The sequence below is a fragment of the Leopardus geoffroyi genome, chromosome D4 (assembly GCF_018350155.1).
Source record: "Leopardus geoffroyi isolate Oge1 chromosome D4, O.geoffroyi_Oge1_pat1.0, whole genome shotgun sequence".
NCBI classification, from domain to species: Eukaryota; Metazoa; Chordata; class Mammalia; order Carnivora; family Felidae; genus Leopardus; species Leopardus geoffroyi.
In genome coordinates this window covers 2,464,591-2,490,920 of record NC_059342.1, presented here as the reverse complement: position 1 = coordinate 2,490,920, position 26,330 = coordinate 2,464,591, and the positions used below count along the sequence as shown (strand labels likewise).

Below are 26,330 nucleotides of genomic sequence, written 5' to 3'. Positions count from 1 at the left end.
GAGATTAAATCGGTGGAGCCACAGTGCTAGCAAACAATGACCCTCAGCAAGTTATTTTCACAATGTGCCTTCAAGGCTGGCCTTCCACCAACTTCAGTTTCAAGTGTGTGAGGTTAGTGTCCCTGCCAGGCATGATGCTGGGCCTCACCACACCTCTTCTGGGTGTGAGGGTGACCCAGAGAGGCTGAGCAAAGTCTGGACGCACACAGTGAGCACTGGCATTCCAGAGGACAACACACGTCCAGGGTAACCTCTCTGGCATGCAGCCCGCGGCCAGGACAAGACCAACAGGGAGAGGCTCCTCCCCCGTGATCTGTCCCACCCCTGACTCTCAGGGTCTCCATCCTTCGTGGCATCACCAGACTTCTCCGCCTGGGAGGAGGAGAGCACTTGATCTCAGGAGGGCAGGGCTGTCCTCATTTGCTGTTGCCACATCCCCAAATCCCAGGTGTCCTCAGGGACTGGCATTTGAGTCTCAAACCCGGCTCGAACACTTCCCGTTTCTGCCTCAAACTACAACCTCTGCCTTGAGAAGCCCACTTGGTAAATCAAAAGCCAAGAATTTTGTTCTCTTCAGTTCTTCTGATCCCCCCTCCCTTGAGGCGAGGAGGTTCAAATGTTCTAAACAGATGAATTCCTAGCACGTGTGATCCACAGCTGAAAGCCTTCTGAACACACGTCCCCGCGTGCGAATGTGCTCCGGATGAGCGCATCAGGACGTGAAAGTCTGGCGGAGGACGACTTTTTCCCTCCGCCTTTGACGTCAGCTCAATTCAGCATGATTAATCCAGCTCGCGCACTCGCAGGGCCGCCGTGCCCATGGTGATGTTGCGGGAGCCAGTGTTAGGAAACCCGTAGGCCCAAAATGGTGTCACTTTGACCGAGTCCCCAAACCAGGGCTGATTCCTAATCTTCACTGCCCTTTCAATGTCCCCTCCCGTGGACTGGACCTCACCCACCACTCAGGACGTGTGCTTTTCCAGTGGCCAGAGAGTCTGCCACCTGGAGAGGATGACCCCTTGCCCTCCCCCTGCAGTCAGCCTCCTGTGCAACAGTCCTTTTCTTCTGCAGAGGGATTTTTGTCCCCACCTCTACCTACAACCTTTCACGGCTCTGCACACCGACACTCTATGCCCTAGGACGGGTGTTGGCCGTTGCCGATTCATTTAATAAATAAGTGAATAAATAATAAATAAATAAAACAAATATAAAATAGAATAAAATAAAGCCACCTGGGTGGATCAGTCGGTTAAGCATCAACTCTTGATTTCAGCTCAGGTCGTGAGTTCATGGTTTGTGAGTTTGAACCTCAAGTTGGGACTCTCTTCCACTCCCTCTGCCCCTCCCCTGCTTGCAATCTCTCTCTCTCTCTCTCTCTCTCTCTCTCTCTCTCTCTCAAAATAAATAGACGTTAAAAAATAAAGCCACTTATGGGAATGCAAGCTGGTGCAGACACTCTGGAAAACAGTATGGAGGTTCCTCAAAAAACTAAAAAATAGAACTACCCTACGACCCAGCAATTGCGCTACCAGGCATTTATCCACGGGATACAGGTGTGCTGTTTTGAAGGGACACTTGCACCCCCATGTTTATAGCAGCACTACCGACAATAGCCAAAGTATGGAAAGAGCCCAAATGTCCATCGATGGATGAATGGATAAAGAAGATGTGGTATATATACACAATGGAGTATTACTCGGCAATCAAAAAGAATGAAATCTTGCCATTTGCAACTACGTGGATGGAACTGGAGGGTATTATGCTAAGTGAAATTAGTCAGAGAAAGACAAAAATCATATGACCTCACTCATATGAGGACTTTAAGGGACAAAAATATGAACATAAGGAAAGGGAAACAAATCATATAAAAACAGGGAGGGGGACAAAACAGAAGAGACTCGTAAATATGGAGAACAAACAGGGTTACTGGAGGGGTTGTGGGAGGGGGGATGGGCTAGGCTAAATGGGTAAGGGACATTAAGGAATCTACTCCTGAAATCATTGTTTCACTGTATGCTAACAAATTTGGATGTAAATTTTAAAAAATAAAATTAATAAGAATAAAAAACTAAGCCACTTAGATCTTCAGATTTGCTAGGTTGAGTTTTGTTATTGACCAGTAGGCAATGAAGACTAAGAGGAAAAGCTTTCAGTATGCCCAGGAGAGGCTCTGGGCTGGCTCAGTCAGCAGAACCCGTGTCTCTTGGTCTCCAAGTCATGAGTTCAAGCCCCACATTGGGTGTAGAGATTATTTTAAAAAATCCTCCTAACGGAGATAAATTCTGGTTCTCAAGAGCAAATGTCAACTGGCCCCTCTTCTTGGAGCAGCAAAAGGCAAATCATTCCTCGGCTGCCCTGGGCCACCTCCCCTGCGGGGAGCAGGACCCTCGGTGGGGGGAGGCTGCTCCCAGCCCCTCCCCCAGGACTGCAGATCAACAGCTGCACTCTGTGTCCAACTCTTTCTTGATAAGAAAGGACAGGTGTGGCCCTCATTTTGTTAAAACACTTTTTTTTAAAGTTTTATTTATTATTTGTTTTTCGAGAGAGAGAGTGTACAAGCAGGGTAGTCAGCAACCTTCACAAATTCATACACTGTAGATTCTTGCAAATGGTCTGATAATGTTTATGAAGAGAAAGATCACCTTTTAAAATAAAAAGTCCTTTCAGTTGTTTTCACATTTTAGACTGAAATCACAAGACCGTTGTGCCCCCAGATCCTTACACTTTAAAAATACTTTAAATGCCAACTACGCACAAAAATATGAATGCTGTGTGTTCGATTAATGTCAGCAGGTCCACACCTACTCTCAAATCTTCCTGGAATGAAATACATTTAGGGGCGCCTCCGTGGCTCAGTCGGTTGAGCATCCGACTTCAGCTCAGGTCGTGATCTCACGGCTCGTGAGTTCGATCCCCATGTCTGGCTCTGTGCTGACAGCTCGGAGCCTGGAGCCTGCTTCCGATTCTGTGTCTCCCTCTCTCTCTGCCCCTCCCCCGCTCATGCTCTCTCTCTCTCTCTCTCTCTCTCTCTCTCTCTCTCTCTCTCTCTCAAAAATAAATAACCATTCAAAAAAATTTATAAAAAGAAAGAAAGAACTACATTTACACACCAGAGACACGAGTGTGTGGCCTGGCACAGGTGACGGGAGCGAAGCCATGAGTGGGTGAGGACGCCTTCCCAGGCTGTGTCCAATCCCTCCGTTCCATGCGAGGAACATATTTCTGAGCCAAAGGGCAGCCCAGCCCACATTCCAATGACTCAGGTTCTATGTGGTAGATAACCATCTGCAGACTTCCCTTTAAGACCGTAGCTAACCTCTCTGCATTCGGCATTTCTGCCGTTTTGTGGTCGTAAGATATTTAAGTGACCGTTCTTGGACCCTGTGCTTCCTGAGGCCCTAACTGTGCACACACAAATTCAAAGGTCTCTCGGAGGAGTCAGGACACGCCACCCAAAAATATGCCTCTTCGGAATATTGATTATTTTGAGATGAAGGCACTTGAAAAAATGCAAACACCGGGAGAGGCTTTCTCTGAACCCCCGCTCCTCAGCCTGAGGACAGGGCCTCCCAGGGGAGGACAGCTGCCCTCCATCCTGAGAGCCCATCCACCAGCAAGGCTGGCTCTGATCAGAGCAGGGGACACCAGAAGCCACCACCACAGCCAGACAGACTTTGTCCGAAACTGTTGTTAAAGAACAAAAATGCAACCCAGTAAGTTTGAAGGTCTCCTTGGCTTTCTTACTGCACTCAGGAACCAGGCAGCGGCCACCTAGCAGGCAGAAGGCACCTCTGGGGAGCTGTGCCACTGGGAAGCATCCTGTAGGCAGAAAAGGGGCGGAACTATTAGCACAAGGAAGAAAGGACTGTTGCAGGCAAGGTCACGGTCCTCTAAGGGGAAGGGCGAGGGTCTCATCCTGAAGATCTGGGGGATGGCAAGGGCCCAGGGGGCAGATCACCTCACTGGTGCCGTGCAGAACATTCCTCACTGGCCGGTTAAGATTGGGGGAGGTCGAGCCCACAGCGAGTTTGGGTGTTAAGACCCAGTGTCGTGACACCATCTGGGGCCCTGTTTGTTTTGTTTCTGACAGTATTACATGTGCCATCTTTTCTTCCTAGGGCCCAGTCATCCTTCCTAAAAAACGTGTCCCCTCCCCTGCCCCTATCAAGACACACAGAAGCGCTCGCATCTGACTGCCCTTCAGGACAGTCACTTTTCTCCTGTGACGGCCCGTTCACCTGATATTAAAATCTAACAAATCAGTGTGCCTTTGGTTCCATCACCAGGCCTGTCTCAGAATATTTCACAGACCTTGCCCCCCCCCCCCACCCTGTCCAAGCACTCATCTCCCCAGATGGTCTAGAGGCACGGGCATGGAGAGTTAAGACGGACCTCGGCAGCCTCGAGTCTGGAGTCCGTGCCCCTCACCAGAGCTGGCTCTGAGCTGGGCCCTGGAGGAGAAGGGGGACGGACAGGCATTCCAGGCACAGGGTCCCAGGGCCACCGGCCACCCCACCACGGTCACCTTTCTGCCCCCATGCATCGATGTTTCCCGATACTAGGGAGATTGTCCCTCATCACTCGCTTTGAGCAATGTTCTTAGAATATGGCTTCGAGTCATTCTCCTCATGTTCCTTCTGCTTGGGGTTGTTGAGCTCTGTTTTTCGTTCCTGCTTGTTTGTTTGAGCTCTGGGTTTAGAGTGTTCATCGAATCCCCTCCCTCCATACAAAAATATTAGGCCACTTTTGTGCCCCGCAACTCAGTGTGGTTGCATTTTGGACGGTTTCCATCGCTCCGTCTTGGCTAACCTTTCCTCTGAGTTGTCTAAGATGCTGTGAATCCCATCGGGGTAGTTTTCATCTTAGACTTGTATTTTCGTTTCTTGAAGATCTTTCTATTCAGGTCCTTTTTTCTATATCTCTTTTGTACACATGAGTTCCTTCCCACCACTTGCATATTTGGAAAATATTGATCTCAGCTGTCGTAACACCCTCGTCTTCTACTTCTAACATTGGCATCTTTCTGGATCTGTCTCTATTGATTGATTTTTCTAATGATGAGTTATATTTTCCTGCTTCTTTGCATATTTGGTAATATTTTATTGCATGACAGATATCATAAATATGTCCTTGGGTACAGGGTTTGGGTTTTGTTGTTTTTTGTTTTGGTTTTGGGTTTTTGTATCCCTTTGAATATTCTTAGCCTTTGTTGTGGTACACACTGAAGATGCTGGAAAGGATTTGGCCCTTCTGAGACTTGTTTACTCTGGAACTAATCAGTCCCCACTGCTAAAACAATACCCTTTTGCAACATGCTGTTTTGGGGGAGTCTTTCCAGTCTGACTGGTGGAACGTGAGTTGCCCTCCACTGTATGAGCCTGAGGGCTGCTCCGCATGACTGATCTTTCTCTGGCCTCCGTCCCCTCAGGTACTCGCACTTACCAGAACCAGGCCAAGTCTCTGCAGACAGATTCCTAGAGTTGTCTGTGATCTCTCCTCCGCAGCACGCTCCCCTGTGAAGCCCAACTCCCTTGGCCACTCCAATCTCAGGGTTCCACCACTCGCTGGTGACACCTAGGCCCCCTCCCGGTTCTACGGCCATCAAACTCTCTAGGCGGTAACCCAGGGGCCACTGGTTGGCAGAGTTGTTTCCTATATTTGGTCTGTTGTCTGGTTGGGTGAGGCAGAGGATACAGTCTGTGCCATTACCCCACTCTTCCGAGAAAGAGAACACTCCTGTTGTGGTCCATCCATGGCCAGTCCTCCGGGACCTTCCTGGAGGACCAGGAAGTGGACGAGCAGTGGACGAGGGGCCAGTGTCTCCACGTCCCCACAACACTTGGTGTAGTATGTCTTTGATTATAGCCATCCCTGTGGGTGTGAAGCGGTATCTCGTGGTGTGGGTGTGCATTTCCCTGACGGCCAATAATGTTGAACATCTTTCATGGGTTTATTGGTCATTTGTATATCATCTTTAGAAGAAGGTTGATTCAACTTGTTTGCCCATTTTAAAATTGTATTATATATCTTATATACATCTTATATATATATAAGATATATATATATATCTCATGTGTATCTTATATATATATATATCTTATATACATCTTATATATATATAAGATATATATATATATATCTTATGTGTATCTTATATATATATATGAGATATATTATATATATCTTATTTTTATTCAGAAACAATTTTAGATTGAAATGCAATTATGAGAAGTAACAGAGAGGGGTGCCCAGGTGGGTCAGAGGGTTGAGTGTCTGACTCTTGATTTCTGCTCAGGTCGTGATCTCACAATTCGTGGGTTCAAGCCCTGCATCAGGCTCTGTGCTGATAGTACAAAGCCTGCTTAAGATTCTCACTCTCTCCCTCTCTGTCTGCCCCTCCCCTGCTTGTGCACGCGTGCGCTCTCTCTCTCTCCCTCCTCTTCTCTAAAAAAAAAGAGAGAGAGAGAAAGAACACAGAGACACCCCATTCCCACCCCACCCAAGGTAACCTGTTGTAAGACCGTAGTATAATATCAAAATCAGGACATCGACGTTGGTACGGTCAAGATTCAGAACATTCCCATCCCACCAGGATTCCCCTTGTTTCCTTTTTTGTGACCACACTCACTTCCCTCCCACCCCTAACCCCTTCCCAACCCCTGGCAACCACTAATCTGCTTTTGCATTTCGATAATTTCTCGTGTCAAGAACATCATATAAATGGAATCACACAGTACGTATCATTTTGGTATTGAGCGTCTTTTTCCTTTGGCCCATCTCCTGGGAGTTACCCCCAGGTCGCTGAAATACTCCGTTCCTTGTGACTGCTAAGTAGAGCTCCAGGGGATGGAAACACTGCAGCTCATCTGACCATTCAATCATTGGAGACATCTGGGTTGTTCCCAGTTTTTGTCTGTTATGAGAAAAGTGGCTATAAACATTAATGTGCAGGTTTCTGAGTGGCATAAGTCTTCATCTCTCTGGAACAAATGCCGGGGAGTACAGATACTGCATAAAACCTGTGGTTTAAGTTGTTTTAAGAAACTGCCAAACAGTTTTCCAGAGTGGCCCTACCACTCTCCCTCCCCGCCAGCCCTGTGTGAGCGATTCTTTTTCTCCTCATCCTCACCATTGTTAGATGTGGTCAGTGTCTTATGATGGCCTTTCTGACAGGTGTGCATTGACAGCCCCCTGTGGCTTTAAGGTCAGTTTCCCTAATGGTTGATTATGTCGTGCATCTGTATTAGCCAGGGCTCTCCAGAGAAATAGCGCCAACACAAATACGTACTTAATGATGTCTTTATCTTAAGGAATTGGTTCCTACAAGTGTGGGGCTGGCAGTTCCAAAATCTGTAGGGCAGGCTGGAGACCCACACGAGAGTCAATGTTGCAGTCTGAGGCCAAAAACTGTCCGGAGGCAGAATTCCCACCTCCTTGGACAGCCTCGTCTATTTCTCTTAAGGCCTTCAACCGATTGGATAAGGCCCACCCACATCATGGAGGACAATCTCACTTACTCAAAGTCTGCTCAGTTAAATGTTAATGTCATCTAAATTAAACCTTCACAGAGACGTCTAGACTGGTGTTTGACCAAATATCTGGGTCTGATGGGGTATTTATTTGCTAGGGCTGACATAAGAAATACCACAGGCTGGGCAGCTTTAACATCAGGAATTTATTTTCTCAGTTCTGGAGGCTAGAGGTCCAAGATCAAAGCGTCAGCAAGTTGGTTTCTCCGGAGGCCCCTCTCCCTGGCCTGCAGGTGGCCTGCCTCTGGGGTGGCCTGGGGTGTGTCCAGACTCTCTCCTCTTATAGGAAAACCAGTCTGATTGGATTAGGACTCACCCTAATGGCCTCATTTTAAGCTAATCACCTCTTTAAAGGCCTCAACTCCAGATATAGTCACAGTCTGAGGTCCTGGGGAATAGAACTTCAGTGTGTGAATTTGGTGGTGATGGGGGGAGGGTGCTCGCTTCAGCCTATAACACAGCTTAGCGAAGCATCTTTAAAATTAACCATCACGGCATCTTTTCACGTACTTGTTTGTCATCCATACATCTCTTTGGTGAAATGTCTCTTGATGACTTCACCCATTCTCTGGTTAGATTATTTGGGTTTTTTAAATCGTTGTTCTATAAGTTCTTTATGTATTTTAGGTACTAGTCTTTTTCTGATATGTGGTTTCTAAATATTCCCTCCCATTCTGCAGCTTGTCTTTTAACCCTCTTAGCAGACTCTTTAGCAGAATAAGAGGTTTTAATTTTCATGCGGTCTAATTGTGTGTCCCTGGAAAGAGATACACCGAGGTCCTAACCTCGGTACTGGTGAATGTGCCCTTATTTGGAAACAGAGTCTTTGCCAATGTGATCAAGTTAAGGTGAGGTCGTACTGGATTGAGGTGGATCTTAAATTCGAGACTGGTGTTCATGTACAGAGAGAGACACATGAAGAAAGAGGATGAGAATGAAGTGATGTGTCCACAAGCCATAGATGGATGGCAGTCGCCACAACTGGAAGAAGCAGGAAGCATCCTTCCCTAGAGACTTCGGGAGAACCGGGACCCTGCCAACGCTTGGATTTCGGACTTCTGGCCCCCAGAACTGTGAGAATAGACTGCTGTTATCTTAAGCCGCCCAGATTGTGGGAATTTGCTGTGGTAGCTCTAGGAGGCTAATACACACTTAATCCAATTTTTCCTTAAGTGGGCAGTGCTTTTGGTGTCCAGTCTAAGAACTCTGTGCCTTGCCCCAGACCCTGCAGATTTTCTCTTATGATCTTTTTCTAAAAGTTCTATAGCTTTACATTTTACATTTAAATCTTTGATCCACTCTGAAGGCATTTTCTATATGGTATGAGACTTAGTTTCAGAGTCATTTTGGGTTTTTTTCCCCTCATGGCTATCCAATGGCTCCAGCATCGTGTGTTGAAGAGGTTATTTTTTGTCTATTGAATTGCTCTCATACTTCCATGGAAAATTATTTGGGTGTATGTGTGTGCATCTATCCCTGGGTTCTTTATTATGCTCTGTCGATCTGTGTCTCTCTCTCAATACGACACGGTCTTGATGGTTAGAACTATAAGTCTTGAAATCAAGTAAACTTATTTTCCTGCTTTATTCCTTTCACTATTCTAGCTCTTTTGCCTTTCCATATAAATTTTAGAATGAACTTGTGTATATCTGCAAATTATCTTGCTGGGATTTTGGTAGGAATTTCATGAAACTTGTGTATCGATTTGGGTAGAGTTGCCATTTTGTCCAATTCTCTGATCCATTAACAGGTATGTCTCTCCGCTTATTTAGGTCTTTTATTTCTTTCATTGGCATAATGTAGTTTTTACCATACAAATCCTATAATGTTTTGTTAGATTTACACCTACATATTTTTTTGAGTGATTTTGAGTTGTATTGTGTCCACATGCTTATTGTTAGTAGATAGAAATACAGTTGACTTTTGTATTAATTCTAGGAGGTTTTTTAATACCTCGTGATTTTCTACGTAGGAAATCATACCATTTACCAATAGGGACAGTTCTGTTTCTTCTTTTCTGATCTGTATGCCTTTAATCCTTTTCTTGTCTTATGTACTGCATAGAACTTCTAACATGGTGCTGAATGAGAGGTAGAGTGGGTATCCTTTCCTTGTTCCTGATCTTAAAAGGAAATCGTTGTCTTTTATTATTAAGTATAATGTTAGTTGGAGGTGTTTTTTTAAGTGAATTTATTTGTTTTGAGAGAGAGAATTTATATGACAAAATGTTAAATTTAAAATTTATATGGAAAGGCAAGGGAGCTAGACTAGCTAAAGGAATAACGTAGGAAAATTAGTTTACTTGATTTCAAGACTTATAGTTCTAACAATCAGGACTGTGTGGTATTGACAGACAGACAGACACACAGAGAGAAGGAGAGAGAGAGAGAAAGAGAAAGAGAGAGAGAAAGGGAGAATCCCAAGCGGGCTCTGCACTGTCAGCACAGAGCCTGATGTGAGGCTCAAATGCACAAACCATGAGATCATGACCTAAGCCGAAACCAAGAGCTGGACCCTTAACCGACTGAGCCACGCAGATGCCTCGATGTGTAGGTTTTTATCAAGATACAAGCTAAGGAGGTTCCCTTTTACTCCTATTTTTCTGAGACTTTTTATCATCAATAGATGTTGAATTTTGTCAGAATCATTTTCTGCATTGATTGATATGATCACGTGATTTCCTTTTTCCTTTAAAAAATTTTTTTGATATTTATTTCTGAAAGAGAGAGAGAGAGAGAAACAGAGCAAGAGCGGGGAGGGGCAGACAGAGAGGGAGACACAGAACCCAACGCAGGGCTCAAACCCACGAATGGCGAGATCATGACCTGAGCAGAAGTTGGACACTCAACCAATTGAGCCACCCAGGTGTCCCTTCTTTTTCCTTTTAAAGCTGTTAGTAGTGGATTACACTGATTGGTTTTCCAACATTGAACCAGTCTTGCATCCCTGGAACCAACACTACCAGGTCATGGTGTACAATTTTTAAGCACACCGTAGAGCTCTATTTGCTATATTTTGTTAAGGATTTTTGTACATCTACTCATAAGGGATATTGATCTGTGGATTTTTTTTTTTTTTTTTTTTAGTTTCGTGTTTTGTATTTTCTTTATCTGGTTTTGGTATTAAGGTAATACAAACTTTATTAAATGATTTGGGAGGTGTTCTCACCTCTGCTGTTTTCTAGAATAGATTGTGTACGATTAGGGTTCTTTTTTTTTTTAATGTTTATTTATTTTTGAGAGAGACAGAGACAGAATGCGAGTGGGTTAGGGGCAGAGAGAGAGGGAGACACGGAATTGGAAGCAGGCTCCAGGCTCTGGGCTGTCAGCACAGAGCCCGACGCGGGGCTCGAACTCACGAGCCGTGAGATCATGACGTGAGCCGAAGTCAGACACTCAACTGACTGAGCCACCCAGGCACCCCTAGGGTTCATTCTTTAAACATTTGGTAGAAGTCTCCAATGAAACCATTTGGCTCTAAATATTTCTTTATTGAGAGTTTTAAATTATGGTGTCAGTTTCTTTAGTAATTAAGGCTATTCAAACAATCCACTTCATGATGGGTGAGTCGTGGTGGTTTCCCTATCCCTCCTGCTAAGTACAACCAAAACAACTGGACATTGTATGTGAAACAAACATGGTGAGACTCCGAAGTGCAGAGAAGAAGGCCAGCTGGCAAGGGACCTCGGGACCCAAGGAACAAATCATGATGAGTCCCCTGAGTTTTCTTTTTGCCTTGTAATCAACCAACTATAGTCTAAATTTACTTAATTCTTTTTTCTCTTTCTTTCTTTCTTTCTTTCTTTCTTTCTTTCTTTCTTTCTTTCTTTCTTTCTTTCTTTCTCTTTCCTATTATTTTACTTCCCAGAAATGTATGTCTTTGTGTTTAGTTTCATTACATTTGAGAAACATCTTGGGGACCAGTCACCATGCCAGGTGTTGACAATATATGTACAACCCCTTCCCACAGACAGTTTACAATCTAGCCACAGCAACAGTTACAGCTAGTGTATTAAGGAAAATTTGGGGTACAGTAAGATCCACAGATCAGAAGGGGGTTCTGGCTGAACCGGCCTCACATGACCATGACCTGTGGCTGCACATCCCCAGCGTCCTTGCTGCACGGGAGTGCCCGTATCTGACAGTCTGGACACCTATTGCCTTTGTCCTGTCTTTAACAAGAATCAGAAATTTTTTTTTTCTTTAACAGGGCCACAGTCTTATAAAGTTTGGATTGGATTTCTAAGCTTTGAAAGGTTAGAAAAAAATCTAACTCATGGTTAGATTTTTCAGTATAAAGCTTGAACTAATGATTCCCTCTGACAGGGCTCAGGGTATCTTGGCGCCTGGGCATGTTGAACATTTTAAGCTGAAGGGATTTGAGAAATGACAGGCGGTAGATGGGTTCTCTGACCTCCCCTTTCCCTGAAGCTGGCTTAAGACCCTCAAATGACTGGTGCCTTCCGTTTGCCCTGAGCAGCAACGCTGAGAAAAATCTGGACGAACAGACCTTGATTTTGGTTTACTACACCGACCTTCCACCTCATCCTGTCTTGTGGCCCCACGACTGTCCACCCTTCATCAAACCTTGCACAAAAACACTCAGGCTTAACCATTTCCGTGGGTCTTCAATTCCTTACGCGGGCTCCCGTGTCGTGTAGAACTTACAAAAAATCCATTTGTCTGCTTTTCTCCTGCTCATCTGTGGCATCAGTCTTTGTTTGCTTTCTTTTCAGGAACTTTTTTCTTACGCTTTCTTACGGTAGCTATCTTGGATTTTTCATTGCAAGCTAAGTTACGTGAAATTAAATTAGTGGCAACTTATTCCCCAAATAGAAGGCAGTCTAGAGACCTGGCTCCCTTATGGTTCTGCTGAAGGCTCCAATTCCAGCGAGAGTTGGGTTTGTTTGGTCTTCCAGAGTGGAAATCTCAGCAGTGCGTGTGCTCTGGAGTCTACTGGGAAGTGAAAAACAAAGCAAAACATGTTGATATCCCAGCCCTAGCCCAGAAATTCCGATTGCCGGTAATTGGCCTGAGCTCCCACTGGAGGACCCTGCCACCTCCGTGGCGGGAGAGGAGCACTCCCTGGGGTGGGCCAAGCGTCTGGCCTCATATGCAGTGCTCCGGGGCAGGTGTGCTGGGGGTTGTTCCTGCCCAGTGGTCTGGAGATATAACTGAGAACAAAATCTTTTCGCACCCCAGAAAACCTCCATAAAGGCCGAAAAGAAAGAAAACAATGTTGTGGGGAGCCTGGGTGGCTCAGTTGGTTAAGCATCCGACTCTTGGTTTTGGCTCGGGTCCTAATCTCACGGTGAGATCAGAGTGGTTTCCTTCTGCCTCTGAGGTACTTTCAGGGGGTTGTCTGTCACATTTGGGTTTAGTGCTAATTTGATAACAACACTCTTTTTTCTCTCTCTTTTTTTAATGTTTATGTATTTATTTTGAGACACACACACACGGCGGGGGGCGGGAATCCCAAGCAGACTCCATGCTATCAGCACAGAGCCCAACGTGGGGCTCAAACTCACGAACTCTGAGGTCATGACCTGAGCCAAGAACCAGAATCCGAGGCTTAACTGACTGAGCCCCCCAGGCGTCCCCTGATGTACGTGTTTTATGAAATGATTGCTGTAGGTTCAGATAGTCCACCTTCTCGTATAGACTCACTGCCTCCCAAAGAAATATATTTCTGATACAAACCCATCTTGTTGGCACTATCACTAGCACCAACTATATTTTAAAATGCTATTTGAGGGGCGCCTGGGTGGCTCAGTCGGTTGGGCGGCCGACTTCGGCTCAGGTCATGATCTTGCGGTCCGTGAGTTCGAGCCCCGCGTCGGGCTCTGTGCTGACCGCTCAGAGCCTGGAGCCTGTTTCAGATTCTGTGTCTCCTTCTCTCTCTGACCTTCCCCCGTTCATGCTCTCTCTCTGTCTCAAAAATAAATAAACGTAAAAAAAAAAATGCTATTTGATTGAATATTTTATTGTAAGGAAGCAATTTCGTTAAAACCATGCACCTTATCTCTTTGCCGTAAAGTTTATCCTTTTACATATTCGGTATATTTTATAAAAGCAGACTTTGTCTCAGAGCATTGTGGATTCACAACAAAATTAGGGGTAAGGTACAAAGGATTTCCACAAGCGCCCCCCCCCCCCCCCCCCCACACACCCATGCAGCTTCCCCACCATCAGCATCCCTACTGGATGGAGCCTTGCCTGTAGTCTTTTCAGCACCGAATGATATTCCATTCTCTGGAACCCTAGCTATTCTCTAAACGCGAGCTTCTTCCAAAATTTCTTTACAAGCTACCCCTCACATTAAAATGGATCAGAAGGCAAGTGTCTTGCAGGGAGAGAGGGGCATCACTCCTAGGAGCACAAAATGGTAGTGCTATTTGATGTGGGAAACAAAGCCAAAAGAAAAAAGAATTTCCTTATGCCTCCAGCCGACTGACAAGGCCTTGGGACAGGCCAAGTGACCTTCCCGTAGGAGCTCAGCTGCCTGGATGATGACACTTTGCTGAGGGCAAAAGGCAACCTTAGGTTGACATTATCCTGACCTCTGGTATCCTGTAAATCTACTTTTACGTATAAAAATTCCTTTGTAAAGTTCTTTTATCTCTGCCCCCAAGATATATGTTGGTAATCATCCTCCAAGCGTGGGGCCACCTGATATAAATCTGATCTCGTGACTGAGTTTTTACGAAACAGTAATAAATGACCTTTTCCTGACAGCAGCTAGCCCCTTGAGGTCCTGGAAGCCTGGCTCCCAAAATTCCTTAGAGACTTACACTGTCCCTGACCCCCTCCCAACCTGAGGGTACATAATCAGTCACCCCTCACAACCCCGGTTGTGCCCAGTGCAGCTCTTTCTGCCCACGGATCCTGTCCCCGTGCTTTAATAAAACCTCCTTTTTGCACGGAAAATGTCTTTAGAATTCTTTCTTGACCACCCACTATGAACCCCAACATTTCCACATCACTATTTACTACCTTTTTGTTCTATTTCTCAAGGTGTTCAGAATCCTAATGAACAGCAGGTGTGTAATTTATGGGGTGCCCCTCGGAGATGCCATTCAGTGACCTCCCAATATTATTAACCTAACCAGCAATTGGCTGTAGTGTTTCATTTTAAATGAAATAAGTTCTACCGTAGTTTTTTCAAAGTTCTTTTCTCTCTCCTCACCCTTCCTCCTATATTATGTTCATGCAGTATTTTCTTCACCTGCAGCTTTCTGTCTGGGACTGAATAAAGTTCATTGTTTCAGCAAGATTGAAATTTCCTTTTATTTTTATTTATTTTAATGTTTATTTATTTTTGAGAGAGAGAGAGACAGTGAGAGCAGGGGAGGGGCAGAGAGAGAAGGAGACACAGAATCCAAAGCAGGCTCCAGGCTCTGAACTGTCAGCACAGAGCCCGACTCGGGGCTCAAACCTAGAACCGTGAGATCATGACCTAAGCCAAAGTGAAATGCTTAACCAACTGAGCTACCCAGGCGCCTCAAGATTGAAATTTCCTTATCCACATATAATCCTTTGAAGGAATACACTCACCCCAAAATTCACAGGGTTCCTGTGGCTGCGGATTATTGCTGAACTCCTTTTGTAGCTAAGGAATAAAAAACGCTGGCATTTATGGGGTGCTTACTACGTACTGGGTGACATGCTAAGTATTTCACATTGCTAAGTCATTCTGTTTTTACAAACAGACTTGGGAGGTACGGACAGTTATTACCTCTGGTCTGGATAATGAGTGAACTGAGGCCTGAAGAGAACCCACAACTCCTCGGCTGGAAGAGACAGAGCCAGATTTAAAAAAAAAAAAAAAAAAAAAAAAATTAACGTTTATTTATTATTGAGAGAGGCAGAGCATGAGCATGGGAGGGGCCGAGAGATGGGGAGACACAGAACCCAAAGCAGGCTCCAGGCTCTGAGCTGTCAGCACAGAGCCCAATGCAGGGCTGAAACTCACAAACCGAGAGATCATGACCTGAGCCAAAGCAAGATGCTTAACCGACTGAGCCACCCAGGTGCCCCAGAGAGGGAATTTTAAACGCTGCAGTACTGGTGCCATACGGACCCCTGTCACCATGACTGCCCTCCAACCTGGGCAGCGTATCTGGCCACCATTAAAAATTTGAGGTTACTGGGGCGCCTGGGTGGCCCAGTCGGTTGAGCTTCCAACTTCGGCTCAGGTCATGATCTCACAGCTCGCGAGTTAGAGCCCCGCGCTCTGTGCTGACAGCTCAGAGCCTGGAGCCTGCTTCGGATTCTGTGTCTCCCTCTCTCTCTGCCCCTAACCCACTCTGATCCTGTCTCTGTCTCTCTCAAAACTAAACATTAAAAAAAAATTTTTTTTAATTGAGGTTATTAAGGGCTGTAGGGAACCAAAACACTCCACCTACAAATAAGCCACTTTGGCATAAGGATTATTTTGAGCTGAAGACAAGTCAGAAACAGCAGAGGCCAAAGCAAGCTCTCCGCCCTCCCCCCTCCCCACCGCTCCCCCGCTTGCGTCACAGCTGAAGGTAAATCCGCATTTGCGAAGGTGTCTCCCGGGACGTCCGGGGAAGATTCTACATGACAAAGCTGCTAAAACCGCCGCCGCGGGGGGCCAGGACACCTGTTCCTGAGCCCGGTCCCCTCTCCACAGGTGGGCTGTTGGCCGGACGCCACACGAGCCCCGCGGTGGCCGCCCCTTCGAGTGTCTGCCCAGCGGGAGAGCCCCCCCAGGGAGGGCGGAAGCAGCTTTCCTGCCCCGCGGAGCTAAGGCTCTGCTCACAGTGGGGCCGGGCACGCTCATCAGTGTCCGGGGGGCCGGGTGGGGGCCCAGGATACGGAAGAGCAGGCCGCACGGCCGGCGGCGGGAAGGGCGGGAAGCTCGTGGTGCCACCAAGGGGGCCTCCTTGCACATCCTGAGAGCAGGAAACGTTTATTCAGTCACCGAACCAAACTCCTGTTGCTAAGCCTGGGGCGTCGGCAGGGGTCCGGGCGCGGGGAATCGACCGGGTTAAACACAGCAGCAGGAGGCTTTATCCCGTGGTTAGGGAGGAGGAGGGGGTCAAAGAGGGAGGGAAGCCTGAGGTTTCCGCCTCCCTCCCTTCCCCCACCTGCCCTTCCAGGGCCCTGTCCCCCTCTCAGGCACGGGCTCCCGCCAGTGGGGACTCCAGACCCGGCTCGGACTGGGTGCTCCGTAAATGTTGGAGGACAAAAGAGGGGTCCCTGAGCTCAGGCCGCGGGGCGGGACTCGGTGGGGACCGGGGGCGGATCCCCGAGCTCAGGCCGCGGGGCGGGACCTCGTGGGGACGCGGCGCGGGTCCTGCAGGTGGAACCGAGAACCAGTGTGTGCGTCCCCCCGCCCCCACTCCCGTCTCGATTTTTGCATCTGTCGGGCCGGTTCGTCCCTGGAACAGGTTTTGGGGCACTCCCGGACACCCGGGGCAGCAAGCCCTCGCTGTCCCAAGTCCCCGGACCACGAGGGAGGGAACACGCGGGTCTCTGCCTCCTCCGCTTCCGAAATTAAGCACGCGCGCACGCGGTGTCTGCGGATTTAAATCTGCTGCTTCACCGGGACTCTTGTGCCCGACCTTCAGACAGGCTCCTCGCTCGGCCCCTGAAGACGAGCTCGGCAAAGAATCCTGCTGAGTCTGTTTAGCCCGGATTCCCCCCCGCGGATAGCGGACCCCTTACCCCACCCCGACGTCAGACCACGCTCCAGCCTGCCGCAAGCATCCCATCGGGCGGGTTTCGCCGGAACCCCCCACCTGGCTGGCTCCTGTGGGTGGTTTTCCACCCACCCACCCTCCGTCCCCCGCGTGTCCCACACCCCCGCATCCCTGCAGCACCGCAGCTGGGCCCTGCCCCCTGCCCCTCGGCCTGGAATAAACAGCTCCTCACCGTTTGATCAGGTGATACTTTTGGCTTGTTGCGGAAGGAAACCGAAGGCGCTTGTTTCTTCTCGTTTCGTTCCTAGGAGTGACCAGTCTGTGCTTGGCAGGAAGGGGGGCTTCACCCCCAAATTCCTTCCTTCTTTGGTGCAGGCCAAGCGGCGCTTAGGAGACAGCAGTGGTAGGCAGGGAAGAATTCGCTTCTTTCTCAGAGCTGGGTGGGAACGCGTGTCTGTCCGTAGGCCCCTGGTGTTGTGGGGACATCGGCACAGGCGCCGGTTCCCTGCAGCTCGCCCCGGGGCTCCTCCACCTCGGCCTACTTGTTGGTTAAGACTGGATTTGTGCTCATCTGCTTCCCCTTTATTTTTTAACAAAACCTTCTGCAAACAGACAGGAGGGAGGAAATCAGAGCTAGATTGATTGATGAACAAACACAAATCGGGTAGGAATGTCGCTGCCACTTGTACGATTCACCATCAGAACTGTCATCCCGCGAAAGAGATACGTCAGTTAAGCAGACAGGCTCTTCTGGTGCTGCTGAAGCCCACACTGGACTTCGTTTTCACCCCCACAAAGTACAGAGACAGCTTCCGGGCCAGAGCAGGAACTGGATCCCCTGGACGGTTCAGAGCATCATTCCTGGCGCCCCTTTGCAGGCAACGTGTGCTCTCTACAGTTAGACTCTTTTGGATATCAAGTAAGATTTATATAGGAAAAGGGAATCGATGTGTTAATATAATCCAGTGTAACCCAGCCAGCGTTGAGTTCACTCCTTGGTGACTCACAGATGGACCGACAGCAGGTGAGCCTTCGCACGAGGAAACTTTATTTGCAGCAAATAAGGAGCTCGTGGAGAATAACTCCGGGAGCAAGGGTGGATGGGTCCCCTTTGTTTAGGATTAGGACGAATATTTAGATAGGGAAGCCTCGTCACTGAACACAAAGGCCAGCATAAGTTCACGTGCTTCTTAAGGAAACACGACTGTTCCTGTGAGTGAGGCTTGTGCTTTTCCCTGGGGGAGGGGGGAAGAATTTAGGGTTATAATGAGGTAAAGGGAACTGTCACTCTGTGGGTCACTGTGGGGTCCTTCTGTGCAGGTGCCAGGTGGGGATCCCGCTCACAGCTCACTCTGGTCTGGGTAGGTGCTAGTGCTTGGCTGGGGGCGGGGTGGCGTGCGGTTTCCTTGCTGTGCCCGGCGGGTCCTCTGAGGTAAGAGATCAGCTGGACAGAAGAGTTTAAGGAAAAATGTGGACGCAGATGGGTGGGGACAGCAGGTGAGCCGCAGAGGGCAGGTCCCGGGGTCTAGCTGGAGAAGCCAGCACAGTTTACATTATGGCTTCAAAAGGTCTCTGTCGAACCAAATAGAAAATGTGTAAGATCGTAAACTAACATTTTAGATCATCTTTCTGGAGTGTGATTTCTCCTCGGCCTGGGGCTTAGAAGCACGGGCTCAGGGGCGCCTGGGTAGCTCAGTGGGTTAAGTGTCTGACTTTCAGCTTTAGCTCCGGTCATGAGCTCACCTTTTGTGAGTCCTGAGTCCCGCATCGGGCTCTGCACTGACAGTGCGGAGCCTGCTTGGGATTCTCTTCCTCTCTGCTCCTCCCCGACTTGGGCTGTCTCTCTCTCTCTCTCTGTCTTAAAATAAATAAATAAACTTAAAAATGTTTTTTAAAATAAAAAAAAAGCAGGGGCCCAGCTGTCAAGGAAAATTAAGAGAGAAGGGACAAGCTGCTGTATGGAGTGGGGGGCAGGGAGGTGTCAGTGACCTTAAAACCACAGCCTTTATTCACTGAGGAAACCGAACTATAAATACCAGATCGGTTAAAAACCCGAGAAAACAAAATACACTTGTTAAAAGAAAACCGCAGGCCCAGAATGGAGTCACTTATGTCAGGGTCCTCTCGTCAGTATGCCAGGACTTATCTAACCTGGCTGCAGTTTCCAACCCCAGAAATGTGACCTTCAACCAATGGACACAGTTTCCTGGTCAACACTAGGTGGTCCACTGATAGACCCCTTCTGCTCCCCCAGAAGGGCGGCCCTGCCCCAAACAATGCATTCTTTGCTAATAATTTCCTTTCTTCCACTCCCTCTCTGCCTTGTTAAAAATGTTTTCTCTTGGGGCGCCTGGGTGGCGCAGTTGGTGAAGCGTCCGACTTCAGCCAGGTCACGATCTCGCGGTCCGGGAGTTCGAGCCCCGCGTCGGGCTCTGGGCTGATGGCTCAGAGCCTGGAGCCTGTTTCCGATTCTGTGTCTCCCTCTCTCTCTGCCCCTCCCCCGTTCATGCTCTGTCTCTCTCTGTCCCAAAAAATAAATAAACGTTGAAAAAAATAAAAAAATAAAATGTTTTCTCTTCTGCGGTCCCACAGAGCTCCCCTCCACTTGCTGGGTGGGGTGCTGTGGATCCACAAATTTTCGTAAAGCCAATTTGATCTTTTAACTACTCAGCTCAAGTTTTGTTATTTAACACAGACAATAGGTGATCGTGAATGTATAGTTATTTGGGGGAAACTACCAGGATTATTCTAGATATTAGAGCTTGCTGAAGGGTAGCAGAATACGTCACCCCAAAAGATGCCTCTTCGGCACGAGGACGATTTTGAGAAACAGCAGAGAGAGGATCTGGGAGTCCCCTTTGTAGGGGACAGTTGCCTTTTGCAAAGGAAATCGCCACCGTCCGGCTCCCTCTCTGTACCAGGAAGAGGACGAATCCAAACCACAGCAGAGTCTTAGTGGTGGGGAAGGCACCGACTTCAAGCCCTGTTTGCCGGCTGTGCTGGATCCCGGCCTCCCCGCCCAGCGTCTTCCTTGATGGTATTTTACGAGATGGCATATAGGCCATCCGGGGAGCTGGGTCCCTCCCACCTGTACGTGAGGTTCACATATGAATAAACTTGTTTTTATCTGTCTTTAGTTGCAGGGGCGGGTCTCAGCCAGGAACTCAGAGGGTAAAGGGGAATTATTCTTCCCCCTCTACACTGCTGAGCATCCATGTAAGTTCACAGATGAGTCTCTAAATTAGTGATAAACATTAGCTTTCCGGCCTCAAGTTTCTGATCGCGGAAAGGAAAGAGGAAGGTTGGCTGCTCAAATTGTTGTTCTGTCCCCCACGACCGGGGGTTCTGTAGCTTTCACGCTCCTTTCAGTGGGGACGGCTAAGGATTCTTTTGTCTCCTGTGTCCATGGAATAAGTGATCCTGTCCACCACCAAGAGCAAAGGCACACCTTCCTCTGCCCTTCACCCCGAGGGGCGCGTGGTCCTCACCTCTTGGGACAGCTGAGGCAGCCTGCCTCCGGCCAGAGGGAGCTGGGGGGATCCGGCACCTGCTCCCCGGCTCTCGCGCCCACAAGCTGACTTCCCAAGGGGCCGAAGAACAGGAAGCCACACGGGGGGCTCGGTCTTATTGCCTCTTGTGCTGGGGCGTCACCCACACACCTTCCCCTTCGTGGACCCTGATGAAGGGGTCCCTGGGGTGCACCTCCTCCTGGGAGGAGCCTTCGGTTTTCCTTTGTTAAGTCTTCAGGATGGCAAGGCCCCCGGTGGTGCTGTGCTCCATCACCCCTAAGGCCGCTCCGCAGAGCTCTCTGCCAGGAGCTGCCCGGCACCCGAGTTCTGGCCTCCGGCACCAGGAATGCACCATCGGGGGCCGCGTTTGGCGCGTATAAGCCCCAACAAGAGTGGCTCAGATCACAAGGACTTATGTGAAAGGGGGGTGTGGCCAGCGGCCGGTCCCAGGACAGCTGTTGGTCTGCGCAGACACCCGCCGGGGCGTGTGCCCCTTTCCCGCCTCCCCAGACTGGAAACTGAGCAATTTCCACTTCTCCTCCTGAGCTGCCACCAGCAGCAAGACCAGCCCCCAGGAACTCGTCACAGGCCCATTCTCTGTCTTTAGGTTTTCATCTCTCATAATGTCTTTTTTTTAATGTTAGGTATTTTTTTTTTAATGTTTATTAATTTTTGAGAGAGAGACAGAGTGCAAGCAGGGGAGGGGCAGAGAGAGAAGGAGACACAGAATCCGAAGCAGGCTCCAGGCTCCGAGCTGTCAGCACAGAGCCCGACGCGGGGCTCAAACCCACGAACCGGGAGATCATGACCTGAGCCGAAGTCGGACGCTTGACCGACTGAGCCACCCAGGCGCCCCTCTCGTAATGTCTTAGTTTTTTACTTGCAGTAAAATGCAGGTAGCATAATACTTACCGTCGTAACCATTTTCAAGCCTGTGGTGCAGACGCTAAGCGCATCCACACGGCTGTGCGGCCACCCCCCCCCCCATCTGCCCACAGAACACTTAAATCTCTCAGAACTGAAACTCTGTCCCCACTGAACACCAAGTCCCCATCTCACCGGGTTTAATTTTGTGGTGAAGAATCTCAGCCTCTCCAAGTACGTGAGAGACTTTCGAACATCCGTGTGGTTCCCCAAATCGTTTCCACACCCCACCTCCACCCAGTCTTTATAGAAGTATTTCTCTCGTAAACCGTAGGTTCTTTTGTTCGCGCAGGGTGGCCTGTGGACGTTTGTCACGGGAAGGCTCAGTGGCTGGTGGCATGTTGCACCGTTGCTTCGGACGGAGGTCGCGTCCCCGCAGGGATCTTTCCAGTGAACTTTGAGTAAGAACGCAGGGGCCCACCGGCCCACCAGCCCGCATCACATTGGGGTGTGTGGGCAGGGAGCCTGGGGTGGAGAGGGCACAGGCACCGCTAAAGACACGAGTCGTCGGTCTGCCGTTCTTTTTAGCCGCCAACATGGTTTTCTACAGTGCTAAGGGGCCGTAGTTCATCTAAATCCCCGTCTGATGGACACTGAGGTGCTTCCCGTTTTTACTATGAAGAAACGTCCGCTTACACCTGAGTGCTTCTTTTTGAGAGATGTCATTGCTGTCATATAGTACACATCCACTTAAAAAAATTTTTTTAATGTTTATTTATTTTGAAAGAGAACACAAGCGGGGTAGGGGCAGAGAGAGAGAGAGAGAGACCCAAGCAGGCTCCATGTTGTCAGCACAAAACCCAGCGTGGGGCTTGAACTCACAAACCGTGAGATCATGACCTGAGCCGAAATCAGGAGTCAAACGCTTAACCAACTGAGCCATCCAGGCACCCCTAAAGATTTTATTTTTATTTTTAAGCAATCTATATCCCCGTCGTGGGGCTTGAACCTACAACCCCGAGATCAAGAGTCACACACTCCGCTGACTGAGCCAGCCAGGCGCCCCCACGCTTTTATTTTCTTTGCAGCTTCTATATTTCATATCCTGATTATAAGCACTTTGTCTTAGTCCACTCAAGCTGCTATAACAAAATGCCACCAATGTGGGGGGTGGGGGGCTTATAAACAGCAGACTTTTTCCTCACGTCTGTGAGGGCTAGAAGTCCAGGACCAAGGCGCCAGCAGATCGGGTGTCTGGAGAGAGCCCACTCCTGGTTCCTAGGGGGCTGTCTTCTCGATGTGCCCTCACACGTGGCTGATGGGGCGGGGGGCTCTCCGGGGTCCCTTTTGTAAGGGCGCTAATCCCATTCCTGGGGTCCATCCTCATGACCACTTCCCGAAGGCCCCACCTCCTGAATGTCATCACACTGTGAGTTGGGTTTCAGTGTATGAGTTTGGGGGGGGGGGGGACACACGCAGTCTACATCGGTACTTCCCCACCCGAGGATAATAAAAATAGTCTCACTTGGTTTCTTCTAGGACTTCTATAATTTAACTTTTTTACCCGTAGATGCTTAATCGATACCAAAATTATTGAGAACATGTGATTCTTGAACTGAGATGTCTCCACACTATTCTTTCTCTCCGTTTCCGGACCTTGACCTTTGTCACGTGAAAATTCCCACCGGTCAGGCTGTGTCCAGCGGCACCAAAGCCACACTGTCTTCATTCCAAACCACTGTGACAGGACAGCGTGCTCTCAGTTGTCCTCAACTGCCAAACTGTCCTGGCAAATCTTGTTATTTGTTTATTTTGTTTTGTTATTTACTTATTTATTTATTTATTTATTTATTTATTTTTGAGAGAGAGAGAGAGAGAGAGAGCAAGCATGAGCAGGGCAGGGGCAGAGAGAGAGGGACACACAGAATCCCAAGGAGGCTCCAGGCTCTGACTGTCAGCACAGAGCCCGACGCGGGGCTTGAACTCACAAACCATGAGATCACGACCTCAGCCGAAGTCGACGCTTAACCGACTGAGCCACCCAGGCACCCCAACAAAAGATTTATTTTAATGCATACAATCCACTGTGTTTTTTTTTTCTAAATTTTACATGAATGGTATCATAGAAGTCACACAAAGTCAGCAGCTTTGCTTGGTCCGCATTCTGTTTTCAAGCTTTATCCAGGGTGGTCTGTGTGGTCCTGCGTTGTTTTCATTTTGTGCACTGCTTGCTAAGTGAGCTATGCATTGTCTGATCCACTTCCCGCGTTCATGCAGCCTCCCCAGACCCCGCCGCGTGGACTGTCCCTGTGTTGGTGCCATGTGAGGGCCTCACTGCCTCCCCGGGCTTGTCCTCATGGCCGGGGCTGCTGGTGCAGTGGGCGAACAGAACCGGCTCAGCCACCACAAGGACGAGGACGGGAATGGGGCTCAGTCTCAGCACATCGGGGATGGGGGTGTGCCTGTGAGGCAAGGCCAGAAAGGTCTTGGTCTGACTCCTGGATGAACCTCAAGGCTGGAGGAGAGGAGAGGGACAGGGCAAGAGAGGGGCAACCTCGGGGGAGGTCCCCTCCACGCGTTACATTTGAGAAGCCTCTAGTCCTTGGTGGGGTTCAGAATACATGACCCCATATTGATAACTCTGAATTAAAGATGCTGGAGAAACAGCCCACGAAGGAAGGGCACTCCGACCGCCTCCCTCACACCACCCTCCTGACCACGGAGACGAATCTCCCCCCGCCAGAGGCACCCTCCCCACACAGGAGGCTGGTGGGAAATCGAGGGATGGAGGCTGTGTGAACAGACCTCTCCTCCTCCGGTTGTTTAGGACCCCAGCCCAAACCGCTGTCAGTTGTTCACAAATTCCCCGTTCGTCTGTCTAAAAGGCATGAAAGTCGCCTGCTTGGTCACTTGTTCGAGACTTCCGTCTTCGTGGGGCTCCCTCACATACATATTTTTTTTTTTTCATTGTTTATTTATTTTTGGGACAGAGAGAGACAGAGCATGAACGGGGGAGGGGCAGAGAGAGAGGGAGACACAGAATCGGAAACAGGCTCCAGGCTCTGAGCCATCAGCCCACAGCCTGACGCGGGGCCCGAACTCCCGGACCGCGAGATCGTGACCTGGCTGAAGTCGGACGCCCAACCGACTGCGCCACCCAGGCGCCCCAGCTCACATACATATTTACCTACGAAATCGAATTCCTTTCCCTCCTGTAATCTGTCTCATGTTGATCTCATCCTTAGGCTTGTCGTGAGAAGGACCCAGAAGAGACCCAGCATCACCCTGTCGTTGTGGGGAGTCCCCATACTCCAGGCCTTGTCCCTCAGCAAACGTCTGACGTCCCAGAACAACAGTCTTCCAGGCCGCCCATGAGCTTTCTCTGCCTGGAAATGTGGACTCACGTGCCCTGGGTCCTCTGTGGGGGGAGAAAAGACTCGGAAACACCCAGTGGTCGTCGAGCCCACTGTTGTCACGGGGGAAACACATTTGCTCTATTTTTGTGAGTTCACACTGGCCTTTCCAATTTGAATTTGGACACGTTTTTCTCCACGACACATTTAGTGAAATCCTAGAGCCCCAGGCAAGGCTGTAACTGGCTACATGTGTTACCCCCACCCCCACCCCCCCCCCCCACCTCGCTTGGCTGCTCCGACAATTTGTTGGAAAGTGTAGTAAATACTGCACAAAAAGCATGTTATTAAAAACTGCAATCTAGGTCCTTTATTTCTTTGACTATATGAAAACCATTTTTTAGAAGTCTTGCATGCTGTGCACCAGCCCTGCAGGGGGCTGGCTCTTCTCACCATGGGCTCCTGGACGGGCTGGCAGGACAGCCAGGCAGGGTGAGGTCCTGATGGCTCAGCCCCCTGCATCTCTGCCGGCTCCGGAGCCGGCTGGGCCTTGTCTGTTTCTGCAGCCGCCTTGCTGAGGTTTAGTTTCACATACTTTTGAGGGGAGGAAAATGCCTTCCCTCTGCACATTGTACGTTCACTGGCTGGGACTCTGAGTTAGACCGACAAAGCACAGATGAACCAGAGAGGGATGAGCAGAAGTCCACGCCCGAGAGCTCCCAGAGATGGAGAACGTCAAGCGGTAAAGCGCTCATACTGTGCATCCACAGCACAACAGTAAATCATGGAGAAGTGACAGGACTCGGGGAGGACATTGGGTTTCTAGGGGCGGCGACACGTGGTGGGGGCAAGTGCAGGGAGGTGGGGTGGGAACGAGTGTAGGGAGGTGGGGTGGAGTGGGGTAGGGGCAAGTGCAGGGGTTGGGGTGGGGGGAAGCAGCGGGGGGTGGTTGGGGGCAAGTGCAGGGGGGTGGGGTGGGGTGGAGGGAAGCAGCCGGGCAGGGTGGGGTGGAGGGAATCGAAGGGAGAGGGGAGCTAGCTGCAGCCCGCGTTCCTCTGCTGCGTCGCGGGGCTGCTGTGGCTCACCCCCTTCCCTGCCCGTATAGAGGGGCACAGGCTGCCTGTACAGATTTATGTCCTGCTTTTAGGCAAAGGGGGGAGGGCAGAGAGCTCTTCCTGTGCCTGCTGCTTCGTGGCCTTCAGCTCAGAATACTCTGTCTGCCGGTGTGGACTGTGTGGGGTGGCGTCTTTGGCTGCCCTTCCCACACAACTCATCCATTTAATGGACATTACTCAGCGCTTAGTAGTATGTTCATAGAGTTGCAGATTATCGCCACAGTCTAAATTTAGAATATTTTTCCCCTCCCCCAGAAAAAGCTCCACGCCTATCAGCATTTAATCCCCATTCACCC

General features: G+C 49.2%; 1 long non-coding RNA gene across 1 annotated transcript in view; it reads left to right on the top strand.

The window, feature by feature from the left end:
* LOC123592997 overlaps positions 1–24,512 on the top strand; it is a 32,444-nt gene extending 7,932 nt beyond the window's left edge. Inside the window, exons 2-3 of the long non-coding RNA XR_006710047.1 lie at positions 21,919–22,027; positions 23,844–24,512. This is a non-coding gene — a long non-coding RNA (uncharacterized LOC123592997). The remainder of the gene's footprint in view (positions 1–21,918; positions 22,028–23,843) is intronic.
* Positions 24,513–26,330: the final 1,818 nt, after the last annotated feature.